Raw genomic sequence first — 8,363 nt, 5'->3', positions numbered from 1 at the left:
ACTCCTCCCCTATAGGCCCTACTCTGTGAGTGACAGGGGGGAGCTCCTCAACCCCCTAATGGGCCCTGCTCTGTGAGTGACAGGGAGCGCTCCAACAAGAGGGCATAGGCCGGGCTGGGGGGCCCCCCCCCCCCCGAGTGCACAAATTTTTGTGCACCGGTCCTCTAGTACTCTAGTATAAAATAATTTTCCATTTTATTTTTAATTTATTTCTAAGGCTGGCATCACTGATGTTTGTATTAATACCTTTCTATCTAATTTAGACTGCTGTAGGCATATCTTCATTTTTCAGAACTTTCTTACTCATGTTAGTTGTGTTCCTTTATTTGTTCTTTATCGAACCTTTTTTTCACTTTGCTGTTCTATCAAAAGGCAGTAGGCAAAAGAGAGAAATCCAAAATTAGATAACTTTAAGCACATTAGTGTTTAAATAAGTTTTCATAGAAGATGAAGTTGCGGTCAATAGTTGGTAGATTGACACTTTTGGACTACCTTTATTTATTTATTTTTTCATTATTGATTAAGGTATTACATATGTGTCCTTATCCCCCCAATGCTCCCCCACACCGCCCCCCAACCCTCTCTGGCCTTCCCACTGCAGTTTGACAATCAGTTTGAGGCAGCTCTGCCTCTGTATCTATTATTGTTCAAAAGTTTGTAATGGTCTTTATTATCCATGAATGAGTGAGATCATGTGGTATTTTTCCTTCATTGACTGGCTTATTTCACTTAGCATAATGCTCTCCAGCTCCATCCATGCCGTTGCAAATTGTAAGAGTTCCTTCTTTTTTACAGCAGCATAGTATTCCATCGTGTAGATGTACCACAGTTTTCTAATCCATTCATCTACTGATGGGCACTTAGGCTGTTTCCAGATCTTAGCTATGGTGAATTGTGCTGCTATGAACATATGGGTGCATATATCCTTTCTGATTGGTGTTTTTGGTTTCTTGGGATATATTCCTAGAAGTGGGATCACAGGGTCAAATGGGAGTTCCATTTCCAGTTTTTTGAGGAAACTCCATACTGTCTTCCATAGTGGCTGCACCAGTCTGCATTCCCACCAGCAGTGCACAAGTGTTCCTTTTTCTCCACATCCTCTCCAGCACTTGTCATTTGTTGATTTGTTGATGATAGCCATTCTGACAGGTGTGAGATGGTACCTCATTGTTGTTTTGATTTGCATCTCTCAGATTAGTGACTTTGAGCATTTTCTCATATGTCTCTTGGCCTTCCTTATGTCCTCTTTCGTAAAGTATCTATTTAGGCCTGTTGCCCATTTTTTGATTGGGTTGTTTATCTTCCTTTTGTTAAGTTGCTTAATTATAGTGCAAGGGTTATTCAAGTTATGGATATTCCAGGTGAATTTTATTTAAATTTTACTATCAGCACTAATTCAATTTAAATGCCTTCATCTTTAAGATTTTTGCATATTACAACAAATAATGCAGTGCAATTAGTACTTCCTGTATTCTGTAGAAAATCCATTCTCTAACCATAAGTTATGAAATTGTCGAATAAGCGAGCTAGAAACATGTAAGGCCATCTTGGCTTTTAAAAAACATTGGGAGAAAAGACACACATATAGGCAATACATGAAATGAATTAGTGAATATATGCAATTGGTCAACATGCTTAGTGAAATAAAATGTAATTGTTCAACCCTCTCTTCCACCAGCTGGAAATCCATTGCATAACAAAGTTTATTTCTCTCTCTATGGACAGGAGTAATTTGCATTACTGTCCATGTTCTACAACTTAAAAAACATAGTGAAAGGCGCAGGCCCCGCCCCTACAAAATCAGATATTCCCAAGGGATCTGTCAGACAATGCCCAGATCCCCACTGAAAGAACACTAACCCTTTTGTCTATTTCAAAATTGTGCACCGTATTTTCTGACACTTTCCTTCTTTTCTAATTCCAACATCACAACCAGTTTCTTCTCTCCTTATTGTACACTATAGCTGCCCCCTCAATGCTTCTTTCTCAGGGGAAATAACTCAGAACCCCAAGATTTTGAAAAACACAATTGGAAGTCCAGGTTTTGCCTGGGGATCCTAATACAGGGATGGCTAGAAGTGTAGAGAACTGGGCAGAAGTGATCTTGTGAACCACAAGCTTGGTTCAGACTGCAAATTCCCAGAAACATAACAATTTGCACCTCCCAGTCAGAGGTTTAGATCATTGTATAAAAATGCTGTTTTGCCCGATTTTTAGAGTATTACCTGCATATGTACAGCACAGCATTGTTGAGAGGCCACTTGTCCATGTATTTGCTCCTTTGATACTCACCACAATTCTGTGAAGTAGGCCGGTGTTCCTCTCTGATCCTTTACTTGCAGAGCGTAAACCAAGGCATAGAAAAGTTACCTGAATTGCTTAAGGTCACATACTGACAAGGGACAGGTAGCATTTATACTCAGGCTTTCTGAAACTTGTTCAGTTCATATTTCACTATGCATCCTAGCATTCAATTCAATGGGCATTTATCGAATACTCTGTTCCTAGAATAATAAGTTTCTATGGTCTTAAGTTTTATTCCCAATTTGTGTAAAGGGAAGAAATTGTAAGGATGAACCATTAAAGTTGATATTTATATTTGTAAGTGTGCTGTTTTCTCAGGGAAAAATCCAACTAACAACTTAAATAGAAGAGTTAATACATGGCTGAAAAATATGAAGAGAACTACAATTTTTCCACAATCTTGCATATTTTAGGTGAAAGATGAGTGATTGAAGTTACCTTCCCAATCCCTATTTTGTAAGGCAACTAGTAGTTATCCTATTGAGAAGTGTTTAACAGAATATACCTACTTAGTAGCAATATCTATTCTTGATTTCAACTGTTTCTTAGCTGTATTTTGATTAGTTTAAGGTTTTTAGGAGGAAGGAATACCTGTAATACATATTTGAAAATTGTTGTTCTATACTTTCAATGAAATGTGGGAATGAGAAAATGCCCTTCAATTATATATAACTCTTTATAGTATTTGCATACCAAATGTCCATTGCTGTCTGTATTTTGCAATTGGATATAGGCAGAGAATATTTTTTCTCCTTAGCATTCTAAGACTTTCCATCTTAGAGGAATGATACAATGTGATTAATCCGATTTCCTTTTTATATTAAAGTACAGTATACCTCACCACATTGCTTGGAAATGCAAAATGAATATAGAGATAAACTTCATATGGGTTTACTAAGTTCTGTTTGGAGGCAGTACATAGAATTTGAGACTGAATATAATATTTGGTTTTATTTTCTGTTAAAAACTTTCCCATAGTAAGAACAATATTTTCTACATACATCAGTGAGCAACAATGATTACTTCAAAGCTTCTGAAGCCAAATACTACACCTGCATGTTCCAACACAGGTTGCAGAATTTATTCCCAATACTCTTGGTAATATACACTGTGTATTTCTGAGAATGAATAAGGAACAGTAACAATGTTGTCTACCATCTGTGCAGGTTAATATTAAAATAACTTGTTTCACTTTTTCACCTGGCCTGCCTTCTCTCTCTTAAGCTGCACTGCTTACTTAAGGGGACAATTGAAGCATTGCTCTTTTATCCTAAAAATTTATAACATACGTTAGACCTTACTCTATTGAATTCTATAGTGAAATGAAACTATTTTCTTTTTCAGTTAAAACTCAGCTACTATTTAATACAATCAAATCTGTAGACTACACCAATGACAATAAAACTGTTCTCATCCCATGCTTAGTCACTAATTCGGAGGCAAAGAGCCTTAAAGAAATGTTTGTGAAGTGGAAATTCAGAGATAAATACATTTTCTTCTATGATGGAGAGAAAAATGAATCCCACGCCAAAAGTTTAATTTTTGAGTTCATACATCATACTAGATGCACTACTAATAGGCAATGCCTCTTTGATAATGGACAAGAGCCATGCTGTCCCAGGAATTTATACTTGTGAAGTATCAGAATTAACCAGGGAAGGTAAAACCACCATAGAACTAAAATATGTTGGTAAGAATTTTAAAACCTTCCTTTTAATTTGTCCTACAGTAGCCCTAATCCTATTAAAATTGGGCACAATGAGGCCAGGACCTCCTTTGAATCAAAAAGTAGTTTATGTCTAGTAAATGATTATGTAATGTTTAGCAGTTTAAGATCTTGAGTTTTAATAGCTCTTCTACTTCTCATAATAAAACTCCTTTGCTGTGTTATTTGTGTATTGTCAGGTTCTCAACTTTTGTCTAAGAACTGTTCTGCTGGTATAGAGGTCCAGGCATCATTTAATCTGCATTTCTGTTTGCTGCTATCAAAAGTACTATCTTTCATGTGATTAACTTTCCATGATCTTTCCAATAATGTGGCTTTTTTATTACCTGCACTTTGGTCAAGGGCTGACAAATCCCAGCCATGCTCCAGCTGGAAAGGATAGATTAGAAGGAGAATCACAAAATCAAAATCAGGCCATAATGAAGTTTCCTTGAGGTTTCCTGCTATGATGTTTGTTCTTTTTCTTGGTCAAGATGAGGGAGAGCTAGGGATCCAAGAATTAATTTTAAGGCAGCCTTGGTTATAGCACCATGATTGTGCCCTTCTTCACAGACTTGGGCTGGGGAGTTGCATAAAGCAGTAAAGCTAGCTGAAGTACACAATCTGCTTTCTTTCTAGTCCTTGCCATGCCAGCTGATTACTTTAACCACATACAGGTGCATACTGACTTTCTATTTTGAAAGCTCTATTTAGAACCACTAGTCATATTACTGCTCTCAGGATTAGACAAGCCTTTGAGAACCTCTGCTTTAGATGGGATCAGACCATTCAGTTGAATCAACTATTTGCCTTCTATTCTTCTAGCGTTCCTTGTTATGAAATGTCTATTACTAAATGGGGAATGGGGTGTTTATTCTGATGGAATATTTTGACATTCCATCTAATTCTGCAACTTAACTATTTGCCTCTATTGAACTTGAGAAGTTACTTCACTGGGTCCAAGTTACCTCATCTCTACAACGGGGATGAAAAGAGATTCCTGCTTTTATATATTCGCCAGTCGAACAAGCATCATGAGATCCCTACGTACCAGTCCTTTGTAAACCAAAGAACTATTCAAATATCAGTTGTTTTCCTGGGACATTTATTTTATGAAGTTGAATGAGTTGCTGAAGCTGGAGTGTCATGAGAGGGGTGTCTGTGTGGTGCAGCATGGGCAGGAGATGGCTAAGAGCAGAATTTTATAGGTTTTTCTGCTCAAAAATATCTCCTACATTGGAAATGTCTAACTCACAATGGGGGAAAGTGATTTTGGATTAGAGTGTAGGTCACTTAGAAAAGAATTGGAAACTCAAGATTTAAAGGCCAGAAGATAGGATGAAGATGGATGGGAAAGGAATACCAATGTCTGGGATAAAGACAAAGTTTGTAATTTTTTTTTATTTTTTTATTTTTTTTTATTGCTAAAAGTATTACAAAGGGTATTGCATATGTGTCCTTTTTTTTTCCTGCTCTTGATGTAATTTTTTTAAATAAGGAAAACTGAAAGCATCTTCTTAAATATCAAACAACTATAAAATTTTAAAAATTAGGTTAGATACAAATGGGAATCTCTGCGTATAGTACAGGACCTAATTAAAAAACTTTGGGTCTGATGCTGTTATGTACTGAATGTTTGTGTCCTTTAAGACTCATTCATTGAAGCCCATGTGGAGCTGAGGCTTTGGGAGGTGATAGGTTTCTATGAAGTCGGGAGGGTGGGGTCACCCTGATGGGATTAATGCCCTTCGAAGAAGAGGAAGAGACATTCCAGCTTCCTCTCTGCACCACGTGAGGACACAATGAGAAGTCTTCCACCTGCAAGCCAGGAAAAGGGCCTTCACCAAGAATCGAATCTGCTGGCACCTTGATCTGGGACTCCCAACCTCCAGAACTGTGAGGAAAATTCATTTAAGCCAGTTCAGTTCAGCTCCCATCAGCATCTCTCACTTCTGTGTGGAAAGTGCAAGCAGGCAAGGCTTCCTTTAAGAGGCAGGGGCCAAGAGCTCCCTTTGGCTCCTGGAGCAAGTAAGCTGGTGGGTCTATGCTGTAAGCCTTGCCTTTTAGGTTTGGAGGAATGGTGTGGAGGGAAGAGTAGAAAGCTTTATATTTCACACTTAGAGTTTTCTCCTATGTAGACAGTCCTCCTAGCAGAGCATCCCAGAGGGAGATCTGGGCACGCATCCTAAACTCCCAACAAACTCCTTAGTTCATACTTTATCATGGCACATTTGGAGAATTTACCCAAATTATTTGTTAGTCTTTCCATCAGATCACCATCTGAAAACATCAGGTCTTTTGTTTCTTCTCTTTTTTGCATGCACTTTGGCATGGGCATCTCTGTTCCAATCTCTTTGTTGTCCTTTGCTCTTCAGGTCATATTGCCCTGAGCTGTTCCTCTGTTGTGTATACTCATTGTGCCTAAACCCAGCTTAGTCTCATTTTCACATTGGTTTTATTTTATTATTTGTTTTTTAGTTTATTGATTAAGGTATTACACGTAACTTTCTGTGTGATTGTTTCATCTTTGTTTCCAAAGTCCCCTGATAAAATATGAACTATGCTAACTGTTGGGGCCATTACAATGCAAAACTGGTGTTTTGTTGTAGAGAATGTAGATGATTCTACCAGAGGTCTCAGACATTTGGCTGTGCACCCATTCTTTTTTTGGAAATAGTTATAGAATCACATGAAGTTTCAAAGATTGAATAGAGAGATGCTGTGTACTCTTATCCAGCTTTACCCAGTGGTAACATTTTATGTAACAGTAGTTAAATGTCAAAACCACCCAATTCACAATGGTACAATGTGTATATATTTCTTTTTATCACATGTGTACATTTCTGTAATGACCACCACAATCAGAATATAGAACTAACCCATTAACATAAATATCTGCCTCATGCAAGCCCTTTATAGTTACGTGCTCCCTTACTATCCCTTACCTGATAGCACAATTTGTCCTCCAGATCAATATTTTGATCATTTCCAAAATGTTTTATAAAAGTATGTAATAATTTGAGACTGGCTTTTTTTTAGTAAGAAAAATGCCCTTGAGATCTATTCATGCAATAGCTTCATGTGGCAATTTTTCTTTCTCTATCTCTCTCTCATCTTCCAAGCTATGGGTATATCACACCTTGTTGAACCTCCACTTACTATAGCACATCTTGGTTGTTTTCAGTTGTTTTGGGCTATTTCTCATGACATTTCTATAAACAATCATGAACAGTTTTTTATGTGGACATAGTCTTCATTTCTCTGGATAAATATATAGAATTACAACTACTGGGTCATATGTATTTATAGACTTAGTTTTTGAAGAAACTGCCAAACTGTATTCAGAGTGGTTGCTCCATTGTACATTCCCATCAGCAACATATGAGTTATATAGTTCCCCCACATTCTTGCCAGCATCTGGTGTTGTCACAATCTTTCCTGATCCCCCTAACTGCCTATCTGCACTCCCCTCCTGGACTGATCCCCCTAACTGCTTATCTGCACTCCCCTGCTGGCCTGATCCCCCTTACTGCCTTTCTGCTCTACCCTCCTGGCCAAATCCCCCTAACTGCCTATCTGGTCTCCCTTCCTCTCCCAGCACTTCAGACCCCCAATGCAGGCATGCTGAGAGCTCTCTGCTGCGGCCCCTCCCCTGTCCTGATTGGTAGTTATGTGACTCCATCAGCAACATATGAGTTATATAGTTCCCCCACATTCTTGCCAGCATCTGGTGTTGTCACAATCTTTCTTCATTGTCAACATGATATACATAATGTTCATAATATAGACATGAAGGCACTGCAAGATCCTTATATTAGTTTTCTAGTGCTGTATAACAAATAACCACAAATACACCAGCTTAAAACAGCTCCCGTTTATTAACTCACAGATTTGTAGGTCACAGTTCTGGTCAGGGTGTGGCTGGGGTCTAAAAGAAAGGCGTTGTCCAGGCTGTATTCTCAAATGGGTCCTGTTCCAAGCTCACATGATTGTGGCAGAATTTAGTTCCTCGTGGTTGCAGGACTGAGGTCCCTGTTTCTATGCTGGATGTCTGCTGTGGGCTTTTCTCAGATCCTAGAGGTTTCTCATTCCTTGTCATACAGCCTCTTCCACACTTCAAGCCAGCAAAAGAACACCATATTCTCATTGAACCCCTGTGACATGTTGGATTTCTTATGCCAAGAAGAGCACAGATCCTTTCCAGGGCTCACTTGACTTGACTAAGTCAGCCCTCTCCAAGGACAATCTCTTTTTCTTTATTTATTTTTATTTTTTATTTTTTTTCAGTTGATCAGCAGCCTAGCCAGGTTCTCTAGCCAGGATCTCCAGCCAGGTTCTGTGTTCTATTGTCTTT

At 38.4% G+C, this 8,363-nt stretch overlaps 1 protein-coding gene across 5 annotated transcripts in view; it reads left to right on the top strand.

Moving 5' to 3' along the window:
* Window positions 1-8,363, top strand: part of LOC102245069 (leukocyte surface antigen CD47-like) — a 137,518-nt gene that overhangs the window by 71,009 nt on the left and 58,146 nt on the right. The window lies entirely within an intron of this gene.

The sequence above is a fragment of the Myotis brandtii genome, unplaced genomic scaffold, assembly GCF_000412655.1.
Source record: "Myotis brandtii unplaced genomic scaffold, ASM41265v1 scaffold1292, whole genome shotgun sequence".
Classification (NCBI taxonomy): domain Eukaryota; kingdom Metazoa; phylum Chordata; class Mammalia; order Chiroptera; family Vespertilionidae; genus Myotis; species Myotis brandtii.
This window is presented reverse-complemented; position numbering and strand designations above follow the sequence as displayed.